Genomic DNA, 20,104 nt, shown 5'->3' on the forward strand with positions numbered 1-20,104 from the left:
CCCTTCTCTTACCTCCTCTGCTTCCCTGATAAGCTTTTTTCATACTTGTTGATAGTATGTGTCATAGCTCAGCTCATGTTATGACTGAGAATGTTCACATTGATTAGAGCTACCAGGGCTCTGTTCATGGCATATCTTTACTGCTCTCACTTCCCCTTCTTGTCTTCCTCACTTGTTGCTTTGTTCCTTCAACTACTACCTTGTTACAGGAGATCTGTCCCCTTGTCCCTTTATTGTTTTCTTTCTTTGTGCTCTGCCTCATTCCATGGAGAGATAACACACAGTATTTAAGTTTGTTAAGACACATATATTTTTAAATGTCAGTGTGCCTTCCCTACTATTGATAAAAATTAATTTATATTGTTCGTTAAATGCTCTACAATAATTTTAAATGATCACAAATATATAAATGTGGAATAAGAAAATAAATGAATGTTTAAGACAACAGTGCTTCCTAAGGAACAAACAATTCATTAGCAGGAAATGCAAAAAGCAGCAAGAACAAAAATAAAGTCTCTAGTTCAAATGATGTCAGGCCAAGTTATGCATCATGATTCTTGGTGACAACTCAGTTTGTCTCACATGAAACAAGAGAATGTGAGCTACATCCTAGGGAAGTTGCTCTATTTTTTGTCATTGTCATGTGTGTCTCTGTGGGTCCTGTGAGTATCCGGAATGCAGGGGTTTATCAGAATGGCTACTGATACTTTCGAAAACAGATCTTGATACCTGGACGTAAAAATTTGTGCATGTGGAAAAGAAAAAATACATCAAAAACAAGAGTTTTCAAATTTCCACCCAGTAATGGGTAAAATCCACCTTTGCGGCACTGACTTAGGGAAGCTCTTTATACCCAAGGTCTGTAATAGTCATTACGGTGAAGGAACTAAGGGAACAAGGAACAATAATGAATGGGGGCAAAAGCTTTTTGCTGCTCTATTCAAAGTAATAAAGTAACATATTTTCAGGAGAGCTCCGTCTAAGCCCTGGATCATCCAGATCTGGAAGATGCTTCTATGAGATCCAAAGGAAGGCCCCACAAGATCTGTGAGTAAAGACAGTCACAGCAAAACAAACAAAAAGACAGCCAAAATGGTGCAGACACTCAAACACAGAGAGAGTATTACCAGGCATCTGAACACCAGCCAGCTCCTTTAGGTATGCAGCAGGTTAAAGCTGCAGAATGGGTACACGCTGCAAGACAGTTCAACATCAAGCAGAGAATCTTCGGGGGAAATTCTCTGAGGTAGAGCTTGCAGAAAGGCTGCCAGCCCACAGGGAATGCACATTTCTCCTCTACAAACAATACAGTGACTCCTCAGGAGGGCAAATGGCAGCCCAACAAGGCCACAGGCACTAATTCGATAGCTCCATGATCTGATGGCATTGCAAATTATATTATGTATTTTATATCATGTTAACATGGTATGTTAATGTTGGTAGTCACTAAAAGGCCACAGCTATTGAAATAACAAGTGGACATGACAATTTTTATAAGTGTTATGAAAGTCACACATAGACTTTCTACGTATTTCTTCTTAAAATCTGTCTTACCTCATTAGTTAAATGTCATCAAAGAAAGGCTGTATCAAGTTATTTCAGAAAGGCTGCAGTAGAGTCACAAACTAGCAATTACAGAAATAACAACATATCTATCAGAAGGGAAAATAATATACACCTTGTTAAAATGTATTTCCATACTAGCTATATCAAGTATCCCTAAAGGCAAAAATGTAGTGCTGCTACTAAAAAAAAAAAAAAGAAAGACAAGAAAGTGCTTTGTTAAACATGGAATGCCACTTAAATATGAAGCACTTTCCCCTACTTGCAGTCTGAACACCTGCATAAATGTATGTATTAACAAATTTATACTGAAATTTACATATCCCATACATATTCCTATATGTTTTTCTCCCATATTCAGCTCATACTTCAAAACTTCTTATCTGCTTCTACTTCCGCAATGTCAGCATGACCAATCTCAACATGTAGTCCAGAGATCTGAATCCCTTGCCTTGTTGACGCGCAGGTCAACCCGAATCCACATTCATCACTGAAACTTTTGCTGCAATACCACCTCTATCTTGATTTTAAATCATAACTGTGTTTATTATGATCTTAACTTTTATCCTCCAAAATACTACCTTATAATAGTTTTTATCCTGATCTCAGGATTTATACCTCCCCAGTGGTATCCCTAGTCCCTAGTCATAGCCCTGCGAAGTCTACCTAAAACCTGCTCTTTTCCTGTGACTGGATATTTACCTCCTACACAAGGATCAGAAAAGATGCCATCTCATTCTTCAACTTTCTGACTACTTCATGTCTACCCCAAAGCCAGAGGCATCGTGCTCCGACTGGTACTCGCCGCACCTCGCCTCACTCTAACATTTCTCCTGTTTCTGTCCCCTCAAAGGTAGGCATCAGAAGGCAAGGAGAATATTGGGCTCATTTTTTAATCTGCCACCCTGCGAGTCCGCACTTGACATACAAGGTTCTCAAGGAAGGTTTAACGGAACAAATAATAAGGTTTAACAGATTAAGTAATAAGGTTCAACTGATCAAATAGTTCTAGAACAGCAATCCTCACAAGGATAGTGACATGGGAGGGGTGGCATAATCAACAGTACATGCTGGAATGTGGATTACAATTGGGACTTCAAAATATGAAATACAATCAAGAAAAAAAAAAGCAGAAAATATTGCCCACAGTTAAGACTACTGTTTCATAAGGAGACCCACACAAATAGACATATTATAAACTCACGTACACAAACATGAACAAGTACATATGAATTGGATTCCAACATTTAAAAATAACTAAAAGTCCAGTGTATGTAGTAAGACCCTGTACACCCTGTACACCCTGTAGACCCTGTCTTAAATTAAAAAAAAAAAAAGATACTATGATCCATCATCAATATCTACTCTGCCTTAATATAGAGAGGGCAAAGCTTCCAAAGTAATCCAAGAGATTGGAAGTGTCAGGAAGTGTTTGATTAACATTATGTTCAGCAACTAATCCCAGATAAATGAGAAACTGAAGGATGCTGAAGTGGACTGTTGAGGAATTTCTAAAACATCAGTGGTGGTCTTTCATCAAATTAATAGCATATGCTACCTACTGAAATAATCATCACAAAAATTTTATGATAACAACTACTCCATATGGTATAAAACAGATTTGTTCAATCTTAGAGAAGAATCACAATGGAAAAGTTGTAAAGTCTGGTAATCTGCACTGTAAAATAAATAAGGCAAAAATGGCTTATGAGGAAACTTTAGAAGGAAGAAAGGAAAAGAGGGAGTGGAGGGAGGGAGGAGGGAGGAAAAAGAAAAGTAAGGAATATTTAAATTATATTAAAGTATTGTTCCATACTAGCTCTATCATATATTCCTAAGACAAAAATGTAAGAGAATAGGAAAGGAAAGAAGGAAGAAGGAAAGGAAGAAAGAAAGGAAAAGAGAAGGCCAGTCAGATAGCTCAGCAGACTAAAGCGCCTGCTTAGGTAGATGCTGAGATCAGGGTTCGATCCCCAACATGCTGTGCTGGCCCCGCCCCTGGGGCACACTGAGACTGCGATTGAGACTGGGCATGGTGGTGTGTGCCTGTAATCTCAGCACTTGGGAGGCTAAAAACAGGAGGATCACCATGAGTCTGCTCTGTGTAGTCAGACCCTGTAGACCCCTACTAAAATACATTTTTAAAAATTTTTTTAAAAAAAGAAAAAGAGGAAGAAAAAAGTTTAATTATCTTTATGTTTAAAAATTAAAGTATATAATTATTTTAATGGCACTCAATGTTATACTTCCACAAAAATGACGTTGATATACTTTTTCTCATGAATAGAATATTTTTAAAGAAAATCACTGGATAAAAATGGCAGGGTTGAAATGACTGGCCTTATCTGTCCTTTGCCAGCTCCTACTGTCTTCATTAAAACATTTTCAAGCTATTTTCAATAGCTCAGTGGCCTAAGCACCTGCGTAGGCTAGCGAAGGGACCAGGGTGCGATCTCCCAGCACCACATGCAGTGCTGGTCCCACCCCTGGGCTCCAGGAGGCTCCCCAGAGACCAGGTGTGGTGGTGGGTGCCTGTAATCTCAGCACTGCGGAGGCTGAAAACAGGAGGATCACTGTGAGTAGGAGCTGCGGAGTGAGACAATGTATCAAATACATAAAAAAAATTAAAACATCTTCAATGAAGTGAATAAAAAACCTACAATTCTCACAAAGATATAGTGAAGATATCAGTAGCTCATGGGCAGATAATACTGGGCATAGAGGGAAAGAATTAGCAAATACACAGATAAAGACAAAAAATAACCATGTTTGTACCAGGTCCCTGAAGAGCTGTGATTACATGTAGACATGCGTACTCACCCATGTAGCTGACTAAAAGATTTACCATCTGGATGCTGGTATGCTTCTTGATAGCAATCAGCGGCCAGTATATAAATCAAAAGGAAATTGCATTTATCAAAATGCTTTCTAAAATTCTGAAACCTGAGCAGATTTATTAGAATAGTCATTTCCCAATATGCTACGTACTCTCTTTTGTTGAACATGGAAAATACAGAAATATGTCCAGAAGTACAGACAAAGACAGAGTTAATTTTGGTCTACTGATAAGAGATCCTGAGAGTTATGCTTGCAGAGAAACAACAACAGAGACCAGAGTGAATAAAATGCATGAGTCAAGAAGAATTGAAGGTAGATGACATGGTAACTAAGAGAATGAATACAGCTTGGAAATTGACAAAGTTAGACTATGCGCTCCCACCACATATGATATAATTTCATTACCAAATGGAAGGATTACAACAGTTCCTCGAGGGTTCTGAATAAAATTGGAGTTAACGGGGATGCCGTACCTGCTGTGGCCCAACTCCAGATGTTCTGGAGTCATGAAATAACCAGCACCCTTAGCAGTTGTTCTATGTGTCCTTAAAAATAAGAATGATTTCAGGACAATCCGCCTTAACTGGGTGAACATGACAGAAATGAATCATTTCCAACCTCTACTATATCCTATAAGTTTGAGCTGTGTCCTAAACCTAAACAACTAAAAAACACTAGATGATTTCTGTCTGTTTTACAGAGCAAAAGAAAATGAACAGAGAGAGGTGATGTGACTTTCCTCTGGTGGCAGGTCCCCTGGAGCACAGGCATTCATGACGGGCCTTGGTTTCTTCAACATGAAAGCCCACTCACAGTTTTTCTGCTACACCACATCAATCCCTTCTCGAACCAAACGGAGATAAACATGCCTTTCCCACCTCTTTCCCTGGACAGTCGAGAAAAAAATGGGTTGGCACAAGGAAGGTACTCAGCAGAGGGTGCCACAGAGTGTGCCCTAGACAGTGTGAGCTGGTGGTGGCGTTGGTCTGCCCCCTGGGAGATGGGAGGCCTCAACTGTGTTTCCGGTCTTCACATTACAAAGTGAAACAGGGTGGGGCACTGGTCGGGTGGACTTAGGGAAGGTGAGTTGCCTTTATGTGTTTGTTTTCATTTTGGCTTTGGATCAAAAAGACCTCCACCCTGGGTACAGCAGGAGCCCAACAGAGCACTGGGCCTGCAGTGAGGCAACGTGCCACTGGTGGACGTAACACGGGGGAAGCACACGGGGAAGGAACTGCCCGCACCCCCAGGCACCAGCACACACAAGCCCAGTGTGGTCCTCTTGCATCCGCAGGAAGTCCGCCAGCTCTCTGGAATGCTTTTTTGAATGCAAAGGACAAAAAGGAGGAGAAAATTATATTACTTTCATCACAGGGTATATCCCAGAATCTAATCCTTTTGGAAAATGTTGTATTTACACTACTTCACATATCTTCTTAACGTCTTTCTTATAGGAAATCTGCTCGGGCTTAGTGCTGAGGTGTCAGGCATGCTAATTTCATTACTTGGTCTTTTATAGTTACAGAGAATTAGCAGAGAGACAAATGACACACAGCACAATATAAGGCTTCTAAAAAGACAAAAAAAAAAAAAAAAAGGGGCTTATTTTGTTCACCTGCCCAGGAATATGAAAATATATTAAAAAAAATTAAAGTTCCCAGATTTTATAGAGTGTTCTCTTTCTTTCTTTTAAAAGAGTGAGAATACTAAGAAAACATTATACAAGTCTCAGTAGTTGATGTACAGTATTTGTTTTGGATCTACCAAATATACTTTTTATAACTTTTCTCTGAAATAGGGAACTTTCTAGCTCAGATTACTTGGATACTCTCACTGTTTATCCTTTCCTTTTTTGAGCAGTCAGAAGAGATTTCTCTCAGTACTTCAAATAAATAAGATATCCAGCTGAACAAACACTATATATTCTCGTGGATTACTTTGGCTTCTTAAAGAACATTTCACTTTCTTTTTTCAGAATGTAAATGATTAAAGAGACCCTATCATATGAAACTCAAGAATGAAATGTTTAAAGTAGTACAGATTCTACACAAGATGGTATGTGAAGAAGTCAAAAAAGAAAAAAAAAAAAGAAATAGCCCAGTTCGGTAAAAGAGCTCGGTATTTCAGAGGGGAAATTTGAATATTACTACATAAGGTATTTTATGACATGGGTGGTTTTATGACATGAAGATCAAGCTTAGTATTCAAAATCAATCTTTATCACATTTTTCTGGGGAAAAAAAGGGGGAAGGTGATTTTTATTCTTTTTACCATCTAGTTTTATTTTTTTAAAAAAACCCAAATAACAAATCCTAGAGGTTCTACGCATACTGAAAATAAAACAGAATCCTATTTTACATGAGTTTTAAAATGATTTAGGGGCCTTATCTAGGTTCACAACCTAGAAAGAGAAAGGGCTGGTGCCTCTGGCCAGTTTTTGATACTCAAATCCAATCTCAGCAACATAAATTTCTATAAAAACAAAATTCAAGCCCTTGATTCACATGGGGACCTCTACTAAAGCAGTGTGAAGACAGATACATGACTTCAGGAAACGCGACTCACACTTCTTTTACTTCTCATAAGCTTCCTTATTAAAGGATTAAATCATCTCCCATCATGAAGCAGAAATGCATAAATATATAAATAAAAATTAAAAGATGCATTTGATGCTCTCTCAGTCCAGAAGGAGACCAGAGCACAGAAGGGGCGCACACAGGAGCAGACCAAGGCAAAGAGAACCACAGAGGGCAGAGTTCAGGCGTCGGGCCAGGGACTGCTGTCACTGAAAGACCCAGAAAAGCAAAACGAACCTCAACTTGCACAGGGAGGTGGGCAGACTGGAAGATGACCCCCAGCAATGCCTGCTTCTCTGCCCTCAGACCACTGTGAACGTGGTCAGCCCCCATGACTCACTTCTAACAAGTGGGGACAAGGCAAAAGCAGGGGGGAGCTGGCCCTTGGGTGGTAGGTTCCAGAGGTCTGTGACTCCCGCTTTGCAGGTGAAGTCTTTCTCCTTCCTGGCTGACATAAAGCCAGCTGCCATGGGAGAGACCAAAGCACAAGGTGCCCAGATACCACAAGAAACAGTCCTCAAACTACTGACTCCCAAGAGACGTAGTCCTGGGAAGACGACAGGGCTTGGAGGACTCTGTTGCCATGGGGTCCTGAGATGACTCTTGCCTCTTGCAGCCTGTGAGAACCCAAAGCAGAGATCCTTAAGCCATGCCCAGTTCCCACGCCACAGAAAGCATGGGTTAATAAGTATCAGGCTAAGTTGTCAAATGAGAGGCTCACCGGTCATGAAATGCCAGACAACAAACTCACAAAGTTATTGTCAATTTGTACCTTCCTGTGTTACTCAAACCAGGACTATTTCCTGCTCCATTTTGTTATCTATCTATCTATCTATCTATCTATCTATCTATCTATCTATCTATCTATTGGGTACAGGGTTTCACTACAACTCAGGCTCACAATGATCCTCATGACTCAACCTCCCCAACACTGGAATTGCAGGAATGCGCCACCATGCCAGGTCTCAGTGGCTGGCACAGCACGGGGCGAGAGCGGCATGCAGTACTGGGGATCGAATCTGGGTCCTTGCACTTGCCAGGCAAGTGCTTAGACCGCTGAGCTCTCTCCCCAGCCCTCCTGCTCCACTTTGAATGACTATGGTCAGTTTGTGTATCAGCTTTACAAAGCATGACAGAAGAGATCATCTGTCTACAGATCACTCTCAGTGCAAGAACTAGGGACAGAAGAGCAGGGCCTCATGTCCTGGAACTTCTAGTAGCGTCTGCTGCTTTCCTTGGCCGCTAACACTGTAGCACAAAGTGTGCCTTCCCTCCAGTCCTCTTCCAGTTCCTAGTGACAGCTGCATAGGGTCATGAAACGCAACCTTGCACAAACATCATCCTTTCTCAAGGACAAGTTCACTTGCACTCCTCTCTGGCGCTCATGCATACCTTTACAACATTGGATTGAGAAGGGTGAGCAGCATGCACGCCTGTGCACACATCTACTTGCACAGATGAAGTAAGCACAAATGCGTGTTGGCCCCTGGTAAACCTGGGCAGGATTCTTTCCCCACCACTTACGAGCTAGTGGCAGAAGGCCACTGATTTAGCATCTCTAAACTTCAGTTTTCATCCAGGCATGGTGGTGCTGCCTGTAATTCTACTCAGAGTCTAAGGTTGAAGGATGATGAGTTCCACACCAGCCCAAGATACGTAGCTAGTTCAAGACCAGCCTGGACTACACAACAAGACCAGGGTCAAACAAAATAGCAAAACCGAACAAAACCATAAAACCTACTTTAGTTTCCTCATCTCTAAAAGGACAAAAACAATTTCCTCGAATTTCTATGATTGCTCAGCAGAAAATGAATAATGAATGGCACACACTTAAGAAATAACTTATCATAGAATTAATACATTGTTATTATCACTGCAATCAGATATACGTACACTCTCGCACTTCTAATTTCTTCTGTGATTTCTGAAAACTCCATCTGCACATTACCTTTTAAGGAGCAGAGCAAACCTAACAGGGTGAGATTTCCATAATCTCAAATATTTTGACTTCTAAGGGAGAAAAAGGGATGGTATAGTGGACTTCTACCTGGTGGTCAGCACCTTCAACCCACCTGCAATAAAGTGGCGTGGTGCTGTGTGCGGGACACCTAGCTGAAGGTTATTTGCCAGCAGCATAAAAGTAGAACAGGAAAAGTTGTCAGCATGCTGTTAGGGACGCTGTTGGAGAAGCTGCTGGAACAGCTGGAAGCTACTAGTCCTCTTGGGCTGTTCTGATGGAGGACCCTATCAGGCTGGCTTTCCCAGTCCACATCTTGAGCACCACTTCCTGGCTCCGGAGGGGAAGATGGTGCACCGCTCAGCCTCATGGAGAAGCTTGTCCCATTGGCTTTCCTGATGGGAACTCAGCTTTCGTCATCACTGGAGGAGCTCGGGACTTCACCGTCCCTGAGGATGGCTGTGGCACCTCTGGGGGAGCTCTGGTGCTTCCCTGAGCGTTGCTTCCTGGCTCCAGTGTAAACCCTTCAGTGTGCTGGCGCAGGTCCTCTCGCCTGCGGGCACAGACTTCTAGCTTCCACCGCTGACCCTTGGGCCTGTCCGGCACAGATCCGTGAAGCGGGCCTGCATGAGGCTTTGTCGTGGGCTCGAGGCCTCCAGCTGCCTGGTGGGAGGCCTTGTATGCGCTCTAGGCCCTTAGCTGGTTCCTTTTTTTTTTTTTTTCAGAACCAGGGATTTAACTCAGACCCTTGCGCTTGCCAAGGACTCACTTATTCTACTGAGCCATCTCCCTGGCCCTGGATTCTTTAGTATTTAGTGTATGAATAGATTTCCTGGACTTTTTGTATGTATATAATTCTTTGGGTGATTCATTATAAAATATTATAAAATATGTCTTATATTATATTGTTCCCTTTGCAAAACCCCTCAGACCATGACAGAAGGGGATTAAAAAAAAAAAAAAAAACAACAACAATTAAGATGTGTTACGTGCAAGTACCTGCTCTGCACAGGAATGCACACATATGTGCTACAAACATATGCGTACTGACAGAAAATGAATACAATTTTAAAAGAAGATGAAAAAGGAAAAATGCTCATTTAAAAACATCTTTTTTCCTGTAAGGCAATATGCTGGACAGAGTAAAAGAAAAATAAATAAAACATCCTGCCACCACGAACACCAACACAGCGAAGAGGGCAGAAGACACAGAGCCTCTCCCGTGTGAGTATAAACAGCAACGTTAACTATCCTGCGTGTGCATGTATAGACATGCTATACTACTGATTTCTATTGGTTCATGGAAGACAGCTGGTGCTCATGTCATTTGATCAATTTTTTATGCCTATATCTGCTAATCTGAGAAACTACTTGGAGATAACAACAAGCAAGTTACTAACTATTGTTATTCTCCTACTATCTTGTTTTGAAATTTTGTATCATTGTTTTAGTGGGGATTTTTCACTAAAATAATAAAGTCTCTCTCTCTCCCTCTCTCCCTCTCTCTCTATCTATCTATCTATATATATATATATATATATATATATATATATTTCTATAATCAGTGATCACCACATAGTGATAAAGTATATCCTAATGCATACTTTTATGAACCCACAATGAACAATTATTATGCTATCAATAATGATAGTAACAAAGTCATCACAATAATAATACCAAATGTTTCCAGGCATTCCCGCCTCGCCATCTCCACTCCTCAGAAGTACTGGCCTGAATTGGGCAGTGGCCAATGTCACAGCAATGCCAGGCAAGGGTCAGACACTTCAGGAAGTTGGTCAGGGACACAGAGCAGGCCAGTGGAAAGGCTCTAAAGCCAGGCATCTACCACACTTCCTCTCCAAAGATCAAAAAATACTTTATCCAGGACAAAATGCTCTTTTGAGATTGCTTTTGTTCTTTCCTATCAGTGTATGGTTATGGTGTCTAATACACTCATTCATGGTGTGGAGCTGGCACATGTACAGAACTCTGCTTCTCCGTGTCAACTATACTACAGCCCAGATGGCCACTTACAATAAACTGGGAGGCTATCGAGGAGTTTTCTGCGGCATCCTTACTGATACCCTTTCACTGTAGTGGAAGAAGAAAAACACATCCGTGCTATTATCATTTCTGCTTTGTTCTCAGCCTCATCCTAGATCCAAAGAAAGAAAATAAGGCTTATTATGAGTCCATATATAATAAATTTGGACTTCCTAGCCCAATTTTCCAGCCCATTTTTCCAAGCAAAGCATAGACTCATCCAAAAACATTAGTAATGCTGTGAAATCCTGATTTCTGTTTGTTTGTTTTCTAACTGACATTGATCACCTTCGTTCTTTGAAGATGAACTGGGAAAAAGTTTGTCAAAGAAGTTAAAGGCACTTCCAGGCTGAGGTCCAAGGGGCTCTCTCTTTCACTTCTCTGCTCATCATCCACCTGCCCAGCACACGGTCCTCGTGAGCACAGGGACCTTGCTCTTTTTCTGCCTCTAGCTGAGTCCTTGGCCCATGGCAGAGCTCGGTACTACTTGTAAATGAAGGAATGGATGCATGAAGGAAGGCACACCAGAAAGCCCTGGCCCAAGCCTTCCGCAGTCCACAGACGAATTTACTGAAGCCCAGCCCTACTTCCAGTACTTTCTTTTTTTAGCGGAACCAGGGATTGAACACGGGCCCTTGTGCTTGCCAAGGAAACACTTAACCTACTGAGCCATCTCCCTGGCCTAAATGGAATAAGGATTTTTTTTTTTTTTTGGCTCCAAATGCCTTCAGGGCAGGTTTGGATGGCTGGAGTTGTGGGGATCGAACCACAGCAACCTGAGCCTGACTGCTTTGTCAAAGCAGCCACTTAAAGAACTGAGCTACGGCCAGGCCCCCTCCAGTACTTTTGTTTGCTCACTAATACCTAAAACCTTTCTCAAAGTAGAGATGGTATCATATTAAACACACACACACAAACACACACACACACACACACACACACACACACACACACACACACACACACACCATAGATTCTGTTGCCTTCACTCCCGTATGTCAAGTGCTTACATGGGTCTGCATTTCACAAATGGGGTCACCTGATTCAATACTCAATTAGCTGACAGGCTGGTAGCTTTGTTGCAGGTCTGAAACCTGGGATCCAAAAGATGTTTAGACTTATGGGATGAAAATGGTACCTTTGGGGTTCTCTGAGCCAGGCACACTCAAAGGAAAAGCCACCATTTCCAACAAGGACTAAAACAGCAACCCAGTAATGGGCTTTTCCCGAAATCAAATATATTCTACTGCAAGGCTGCTTTGTTCTAGACTGTGTCCTCTGTACAACATCTAGTGGTAAAATACTTGCTCTTTTGTGAAATAATGGTAATGGTTATTGGCAGTAAGATTACTTTTCTATCCAAATTTGGCAGAATAAAAAAAAAATCTGTGAATTTATATTAGTCTTCCCTTTTGGTTTGCTTTCAAATTAAACTGTTTTTATAAACCCACAGACAATAAATCTTGTTAATTGACTCAGCAAAGACATAAGAAAACTGAGGCCCCCAAAAGGTAAGGACATAGAAAACACACAATTGCTCAGAAAACACATGTGTAAGTCCTAAAATCTCATTAGCCAAGGTGATCGAGGTGCAAAGAGCAGCCTTCATTTGGAATCATGGAACCTGAGGATGTGGCTGTAGCTGATTTATCTTAGTGTAATAACAAGTAGGAAGGAGGAATTACTATTCACCTCACAGGGAAAAATCAACGTGTCTGGTGAGTTATACAGAAATTAATGTTCATGGAAGGAACATTCCAGAAAGTCACAGGGCAACACAAACTCCTGGCATCTGTTTAATCACGCTGGCTTCCGATATCTAAACTACACTGAGGCCAAAAATTACTGGAAAGAAGTATGAAATTGGAGAAAAGGAAACTGAAAGGGAGGAGGATCAAAGAAGGCACCACTAACGTGGAAAAAAAAAGTAATAAAAGAGCTAGAAAGAGAGTTATAAAGAGGCAGTGCATTACTGAAATGCCAGCGGGCCCTGAGAAGAAAAGAAACGAGGAAGATAAAGCTAAGGGAATTTCAAATCTTGGTTAAATGTTCATTAAATAATTTGTCACACATATTAAGGCCAGATAGTCACTTGCTCCCCTCTCGGGTACTCATTCAGGAACAAAGGCCGAGCCCGACTTAAAACACTATAAAGCAAACTGGAAAAGCTGTAGTGCTGAGATGCTGAAGCCTCACAGGGCTTTTCCTTTGTTTTTAACAAGAAAGGGCCAATCTTCCCTCAAAGCTAAGGTGTGTCGCTGATGCAGGCAAAACAGGCAACCAGGAGAGCTTAACGTAAGGGGCCTGGAAGCCAGCTTGCCTGCCCCCCTCCTCCAGCCTTCCTTGGTTTCCCTTGTAGGTCACCTAGTCCTGTGGGCTCCAAGTCTCCATCCCCTGTGGCCAACACAGCGCCCTCCTGTGGCTAACACTGCACCCTCTCTGGAGCACCAACATCAGCCAGCAACCTTTCGGCCACAGCAAGTAGAAAGGTGTTTCCTCCTAGACAAGGAGCCAGAACAGAAAGACAAACACCAATCTCACTGCTATCTGCACTACACCAAAGATTACCTTCACAGTAGCAGGGAGTAAAATAAAGAAATGTTGGTCAGAAGTCCCAAGTTTCATTTAAGCAGCGCATGTTCTTGGGATCCTTTGTATCACATGGTGAATACAGCTAACAATGATGCCTTATATGCTCGGAAACTGCCGAGAGCAGACCTTAAGTATTCTCACCACATCCCCACATATAAACGGTAACTGTGAATTAATGATATGCTAATTAGCTTAACTGAGGTAATCCATAATGCAAACACTACCAACACATCACATTGTATACTATAAACAGGTACAATTTTGTCAGTTATAAATGTACAAAGCCGATGAAAAATAGATATGAAGACAAAAATAATAATAAATATTGAGTAGCTACCATGTCCAGCACACTGAACACTTACAATCTTTAATTTCTATCACAACCCCATTAAAAGCCCATCTTACTGAGCCTCTACTATAACGTCCTAGGTGCTAGATGGCCATGTAGCCCTCTGCCATCAACGCAAGTCCCTGAGCAAGGTCTACATCTCAGTTTTACTCAGGAATCTTAACCAACCTCGGAAACTTGCCAAGAGCTATGGTGGGATGAAGTGGGACCCGGATCCAAGCGCTGCTGCGTAGCTCTAGGTCTGGTCCAACCCTCCTGCCCCTCGCTGCTCTTTACCCATGGCTCTTCCCTCCGCACTCACTCCTTGGGCTGGACTTCTGGTTCCAGCACAAGAACTGGAACCTGGGGTCCGGGGTCCTGCCCCAGCTCCCAGCCCCCATGCCTCTGTGCAGTTCCCAACAGCATTATTTCTCCATTTTTACATTCTAAGCTGCCACCCCCTGTGTACTTCAAACTAACAACAAGAAATACACCAGTGACCATTATTTATGGAGTACCTACTTGTCTTCATTCATCCATATACAAATATTTATTGAGAACTTGCTGTATGGACCGGGGTATAGTACTGTGAAGCCAAAAGCACTACTTTGAAGAAAGAGGAATATAGACATTAAATACAAAACTACAATTACTATCTTTTTAAAATTACAGTTGTGTTTAGTGTCATGAAAGAGAAATTCTGGGAGCCCTCCGTTCCGTTCGCTCATTCCTTCATCAGTCATTCGCAGAGTGCAGTTCAGGTTCCTTAGTATTTTAGGTCCCTGTGTTTGTAACAACACAAGAGGAAGAGACTGGATCTCATCTTTGAGGTCATCCTTGAGGTGTAGGGTTGGCGTGGAGTTTTGAAGCCTGGGGAGAGAATGACGAAGACTACAGGGGGGAGCATATTCTAGACCCCAGAAGAGTACGCTGGAGGCTGGGGGCAAGGCTGCCCAAGTGGACGAACCCAGTGCAGGCCAGCGACTCTGTTCTATTCCAACCTGCACTCACACCACCCAATAACCCACTGCTCCCATCTGACAACTACACAGAGGTGCCTATTCCAAAGCCACTGCTAGAGCCTTTCCTTGCCATCAGAGCTTACCTCCCAGGAAAGAGGCACCAGATGCCAGCTGCCGCTCTCCCAAACTCCCTTGCACCTGAGTCAGGGACAAACGGCTCAAAGTCTGGCCAGTGTAAACTTAGGGAAAGTAACTCGGAGGAAAGTTCTTTGGAGGGAGGCATGCAAAGAAGGTACCCACCATTTTGTGTGGCCTTCACACTTTACAATATAGGATGAAATGACTGGCACTGCTGCAGCCATCCTATAAGCATGAAGAGAAGCTAGAGCAATCATAAAGAACTGCTCATACAGAAGCCAAACACCCTTGGCTGCATCAGGGCTTCTGGACTAATGAAACAACAACAACAACAAATCCAAAACCTTTATTACTCCTCCTACCTGTAAGTGAGTGCTAATAACTCATAATGAAAATCTATGAATTGATATGTAAAGTTAACCTCAAAAGTCATTTAAAAAAAAAAGTCATTTCAAAATTATACAATAAAAAAGGAAGGAAGAAACTGAACTTTGGATACACAGATCTCATGATTCAAATCCTTTGCTCTTGCGCAGCCTACCATACCCATGAGCCTCAGGACTCAGTAAAAAATACAAACTTTCAACCTATGCTTCGAAATGAGAGATGACGGACAGAACCAATGCTGCGGATAAGCCTGGAGAGTAAGAACACTGGAGGCTGAGTGGGCAGTGCCCCCAGGGTGCCAACGGGGCCTGGCCACCACAGGAACTGCTGCTGGACAGCTCACTGTGGCCCAGCCACAGAGGGCTCCTGAGTGTCCACTGTGCGAACAACCCCGGAGTGCAACAGCCACGGAGCCACAGAATTCTACATTCATTCAAGAGTCTCAGGATACTTAGAAGAGTGAAGAATGTCCTGAAATCTCCACTTTGCAAATTGCATTTCCTTCTTCCAGCATTAATAAAGACGACTGCCCCTGCCTTGTGCACGATGCATCCAAGCACCAATAAAGAGCCACACAGAGGTTTTGTCCTTGATGGAACCTACAGTGTAGTCAGCAGCAGGTATTTAAAGCGGGCAGGGGGGAGAAGTGTTTTTCTAAAATACTAATTTAAAGAACAAATCAACATCTATTATCTCATTCATTATGTTTTAAATTGTGTGACTATAAATCACCCCGCTGCAGGTTATTCAAGGGCAGAATTACCCAGCTTGGCGTTCCCGAAGGTTACAAGAATGACATCTTGTGCTTTTTCTAGTTATAATTTATAACTGTGCAACAGAACTAGCAATGCAGGTCCATCCATTAGCCGGGTAGCTGCACATCTGTTAAAGCTCAGCACAATGACTGGCTTTACATCCACCGGAAGCGAAACCCAATCGTGTCAGAAGTTCTACAAACTCCAGCCTTCTTTTTATATGTAAAATGATTTGAAAATGCAGTTCCTTAAAACATCTGCTAAGCTCTTGCTACCCGAACACATGATATGCTTTCTCCTGTTACCTGCCAACACAAATATTTGGTTGCACAAAACACCCTAAGAGGCACGTGACGGTGCTCAGCTTCAAATTTACATGCCGATCCACACAGCGCTGGCCTGGACCAACGGCCTCTGGCAAAAACGTTGTTTACCAGAACTCAAAGTTTATGTGGAAAAAGATGCGGGTGGATTTCATGAAGGTGCTGTCAGACACACGAAGGAAGCTTAGCTGCACAATTAGATGCATATGGTGGGGCACTGTGGCACATTCGACACAGCAAACGGACCTGGGAGTAATTGCAAAGGTTTTGAAAGCTGGAATTCAATGTTCTTGAACAAGCTGGGTAAACTCTGCGCTTTCCAACTGAAAAAGTAATAAAAGTAATCTGGTACGGCAGAACTATTAGGAAGAGTAAATGGGAACACAGACTCTGATATATAAAACACTGCGACATCTGGCCTGAACTGTTGAGTTGCATCAAACATGGGAGTATGGAGGATTCCAAAACCACCATGCATGCAACACCTGAGGCAGTCAGAATCCTCCCCATGCCCCCAGCCTGTCTCTTAGGTCACCAGCTCACACAATGCATCAGGTTAGAGAAACTAATACACATTAACACACACTGAAGATAATTTTTGAGTATTTTAATTGCATAAAAGATGCCGGAGATACAAGAAAGGAAACAACGCACATACGCAGCGACTGGATTAGAGAATGCTGCCCCAAAACCTAAATTTCCGTTAAGGTATTTCAGAGGCAGCTGCTTTTGAAGAAGCCTGCATCTTTTTTGGAAACATATTTTAAAATAACCCTATTTCCATTTTTATCCATTATTTCTATTTTATTATATATTATGGGGAGAGGGAATAAATATTTCTTCTCGCAAAATCCCCAGTTCATCTTTCTTAGCCTCTGGATCCCTTGAAGAGGGTGACAGAGACACAGCTTGATCAGAAGGGGTCGCTGTGCTAAGAATTAATCCCTATGAGTTTCTCATTAGTGATTATTATACTGCAGGCGGCCAAAATGGAAAAATTAATTAATTTCAAAGTGATAATGCATTTACAGCAACAATTAGATATGTATAACTGTAAAAGGGCAACATTTAAAAGACAGATTACATTTAATAAAGTTGCACAAGAACATCCAATTGTAAAATTACTGATCTGCAACAATATTCCTTAAAGAGGCACTTAAAATAGCCTGACTCCATGAAGGGTGACCTAATTACTGTAACTAAAATCATCGTCGTCACAGCAAGTCACAGCAAATAAAGAAGGGACGTTGATATTAGAATACTGCTGTTTAATGCTTAAGGGAGCCGGCTGCAGTGGAGAAGGGAAGACGGGGCTCCCGAGCCAGGTGGGGCGGGGCTGCTTTCCTTGACCTCACTGGACGGAAAGTGAACTCGAACAGCACTTTCTCCAAGGTGAAGTGTAGGTGGAGCTTTGGTACAGCACTTAATAAGCATGAAAGAGCCGTCAGGTAACGGGGCCTGACATCCCTGCTGAGCTTCTTTGTGCTCATGGAGGAATCCAGCCTGACATGGGGTAGGAATGGACACACAGGAGTGTGGTGTATGTCCAAACTACAGCTTGTATGCACATGGCTGAAGTGTAACTGTCACCCAACAACTGCCTTCCACAAGTGAAGCAGTGGCAGGCCACCTACAGAGGACAGTGCTTGAGGGTGACCTGTGTAAGCAGCCCAGTTTTCCCTCCAGTGAAAGGGACCCCGCCCAGACCTACACTCCCGCTCTCCCTCTCTAGAAGCACAGAGCCCCAGGTGCATAGGACCGAGGAGTGACTGGCTGTGAGCTTGCCGAGTGAGGCGAAAGCATCCGTCTCACCTCTTCATATGCTGAGTAATATGGACCCCAATGACTGAACATTGACAGCAAGAACCTAAATGTATAAATAGATTAGTGAGGATTTTAACAAAAATCTAAACTCAGATACATATTCCACAATCCACCTAATGCTTTTGCTTATCTTTTAAAAAATGTGAAATACAAAAGGTGCAATAGTATCAATGATGTAGGAACAGAGACCAGACGTGCAGTTGGATGCCATCAGAGCAGGGCTTCCTACCGAGATACATTCTGACCCTGTCAGTAACCTTCTCCTCGGGCCTTTGAGATCAGAGATAGACTCATCTTACTCCCCCAACACCCTCTTTAGAACCTCAATTTATGGACTCCTTTAAGCCTCACAGTGATTGCTGTATCCATCAGCAATAACCACACTTTGGAAAAGCCTGTTGTGAACCAATACACAAGGACAACAGTCATGCTGCACACCTACTACACAGTAGGCTCTGTGGGAGATGCGTGCTGCAACTGGGACCTCCACTATAGCAGCTCCTAGGTCCATGTGGCTAAGTTAAAACTAGCTGAAAAGAAAGCCAGATGAAAAGCTCAGTTCCCCAATTGTATGGCCAGTTTTCACAACTTTAATAGCCACATGGGGCCACAGGGCCCCAGACAAGTTACCGGGTTGCAATTACGGCAGAAACTGCATGTCCATTATGATACATATTTTATTCATCACTGTCAATCATTATAACATCACTGTGTCACCAACACTCTGGTTGGAAGAAGCGTAACTCCAAAACCCAAAGTGCCTTGCCAAGGCTGAGACCCCCATTTCTAACAGACATGATTATTATCAAACAACACACTGTGCAGAGTGATCTGCTCCTAGCCAGTTATGAGAATGACGTATGGAGAAACCCCCGAGCCCTGGGATCCTGGAAGTGAGCTCTGCTCATCTATTTTGAGCTACCAACTCTCCCCCGAGGTGGAGAGCACGTGCCGTATCTCCTCACTCCCCCTTTCTGGGTCTGAAGTATTCCATTCTGGAACACGTTTACTATGCAGAAGTACTAGGTAGGTGATTAGAGTAAAAGATGTGTTGCCTCAATTCCTTCACAGAAGTTCAAAAGCTTTATGTTTTTGTTTCAAAAGCTACCTTCAAACAGGAAGGATGGAGACAACAAGAGGAGTAAGAGAAGGGGAGAAAGCAGACGCTACTCCAAGGCCTTTAGAGCAGTTGAGTGGGGGGGGGGGTCTGGCTTGTGATACTCCTAAAAGCCAAATTGCTTTGGGGAAAGGTTAATTTCTGATGTGTAGACATTGTGTTTCAGTAACTAAGACACAAGTGTCCATGAAGAGGCCAACATTTTTAAAAATCTATGGCTCTGGAAAGTAAGCCACTAAATAGATGGTGTAAAACATACATTCTGCTTTCAAATTACTTTCTAAAAAAATACTTTTATGAAAAAGTTTGTAGATACCAGTGATAAACAACCACAAAAAAAAAAAAGTAAACTCTGCCACTTCACCTCTGTGAGCACTTCTAAATCTAACCCCCACAGAGAAATTCATCCAAAAGGACTCCTTTTGGGGGAACATAAAGTCCACTGCGACCACAAAGTCTCCTCCAGAAGACGTTACGACAAATTCTCCAGTAAAAGAAGAATCAAAACATCTGCTACAGATTCTCTGTGAACACACACACACACACACACACACACACACACACACACCTGCTAATGATTCAAGCACAAACCTGTGTTTCACATCTATTCACACAGAGTTCCCAAGTGGTACGGGCACAAGGATAGATTTTAAACTTTTCTCAATCAAAACAGAAATCACATCAAAGGGAAACAAATCATC

At 42.4% G+C, this 20,104-nt stretch overlaps 1 protein-coding gene across 1 annotated transcript in view; it reads right to left on the bottom strand.

Moving 5' to 3' along the window:
• Wwox (WW domain containing oxidoreductase) overlaps nt 1–20,104 on the bottom strand; it is a 961,447-nt gene that overhangs the window by 646,654 nt on the left and 294,689 nt on the right. The window lies entirely within an intron of this gene.

This window comes from Octodon degus, unplaced genomic scaffold (assembly GCF_000260255.1).
Source record: "Octodon degus isolate 3935 unplaced genomic scaffold, OctDeg1.0 scaffold00011, whole genome shotgun sequence".
Taxonomy (NCBI): domain Eukaryota; kingdom Metazoa; phylum Chordata; class Mammalia; order Rodentia; family Octodontidae; genus Octodon; species Octodon degus.